General features: G+C 39.7%; 1 pseudogene; it reads left to right on the forward strand.

Annotated features, from left to right (window-relative positions):
* Positions 1–971: 971 nt before the first annotated feature.
* LOC103210787 lies at positions 972–1,910 on the forward strand (annotated as a pseudogene).

Consider the following 1,910-nt stretch of genomic DNA (forward strand, 5'->3'; position numbering starts at 1 on the left):
TAATAATGTATGAATTAGTTTCCATGATTTGCTTGTGGTTTTTATGTAATTGTGGTCTTATTGCAAATGTTTATATCCAAATGTTTGTTCTTTTCTTTCACATGCCTGCCTATTCATGCATCATTGTTTATTTTTAGGTGCCGAGGAGTTGGCTCTGAGTCATGGTAACCCTATGTACAACAGAATGAAACGTTGCTTGGTCTATTACATCAGTATTTCGTTGCATTCATAAGGTTTCCACTGGCCAATTCTTTAAGAAGTGGATGGCCCCTTCCTTCTTCTGAGTCTGTCTTAATCTGGAAACTCCATGAAACCTGTCCATCGTGGGTGACTCAGTGGCATAGCCTCCAGCCTCACAGCAACAACATGTAAACCACAGTAGGACAAACTGACAGACAAGTGGTGGTATTCATGCATAATATATAACAAATTCAGTACAAGCAGTTCCTGGATCATGGACAAGCTCCATTCCTAAATGTCTCTTTTAGTCTTAAAGACTTAAAGAATTTGTAGGTGGAATTTGTAGGTGAGTTGAAAGAGGAGCTCATGGTTCTTATTTAGCCTACATTAGCTCAAGAAAAAGATCAAAACTTTTCCAAGATTTAAAAGGTTCACAAGCAGCAAGTGATGACATTGTGATGAAGAATTTGTTTTGAGTAGGTAATTAGATCAATCATGTCAAGGTGAGGACACATGTACATAATATTAAAGGACAAGTGGAAGCAGGTATTCTAAGAGTTCTGGTGGCATAGTGTTTAAGGCATTTGACTGCTTTTCAGAAGGCTGGTGGTTCAAACCCACCAGCCACTCCTCGGAAGGAAGACTGGACAAGCTGCTTCTGTAGAGATACTGCCTTGGAAACCCAAAGAGGGATCACTATGAGTCAGGACTGACTCGATGGCAATGAGTTTGGTTTTGGTTTGAGCAGTTATTCTTAACCTGGACATTCATAAATCAAAGACTGTCTGTATATGGAAAGCCAGAAGAATATCTCAGTATTCTTTCTCATGGGACTTTATTATGATCAGAATATCCAACTATTTTGCTTTGGACTCTTCTTATTATTCTGCTATGTTACCCCTTTGATAGGAAACCTTCTGGTCCTTGTATCCATTTGATGCAGCTTCCTTTTTCATTAGCCAATGTACTATTTCCTCAGCCACTTATCCTGCGTGGACATCTGTTATACATTCTGTGTGACACCCAAACTCATTGGTGACCTATTAGTGGGAACAAAAATCATCTCCGATAGTGGCTGTATGTTACAGGTCTTTTCCATGCACTTCTTTGGAATGATTGAAATCATCATCCTCACGGTCATGGCATTTGATCGTTGTGTCGCCATCTGCAAACCTCTCCATTACATGATCATCATGAACAGGACAAAATGTCATCTCCTAGTCTTGACTGCTTGGGCTGGTGGGGCTATCCATTCTTTTTCCCAATTTTCTATGATAATCTGGTTGCCTTTCTGTGGCTCCAATGAAATCGATCACTACTTTTGTGCTATTTTCCCTTTGCTGAAAATTGCCTGCACTGATACCTACGTCATTGGTTTCCTTATAGTTGCCAATTCAGGTATGGTTGCCTTGGTAACCTTTGTTCTCTTGTTTGGGTCTTATGTCATTATATTATTCACCTTAAGACATCACTCAGCTGAGGGAAGACGCAAGGCCCTCTCTACTTGTGGGTCACATATCACTGTGGTGGTCTTATTTTTTGGGCCTTCAATATTTGCCTACCTTAGACCTCCTACCACGTTCCCTGAGGATAAAATATTTTCTCTATTTTACACTACATTTGTTCCCATGCTCAGTTCCTTAATTTATACTCTGAGAAATACAGAGATGAAGAGGGCCATGAAAATGGTTTGGTGTCAAAAAGAATATTCAGAAGAAAAGCAAAACTGA

This window comes from Orycteropus afer, unplaced genomic scaffold (genome assembly GCF_000298275.1).
Source record: "Orycteropus afer afer isolate SDZICR_OR568_19922 unplaced genomic scaffold, OryAfe1.0 scaffold00650, whole genome shotgun sequence".
In the NCBI taxonomy this organism is placed as follows: Eukaryota; Metazoa; Chordata; class Mammalia; order Tubulidentata; family Orycteropodidae; genus Orycteropus; species Orycteropus afer.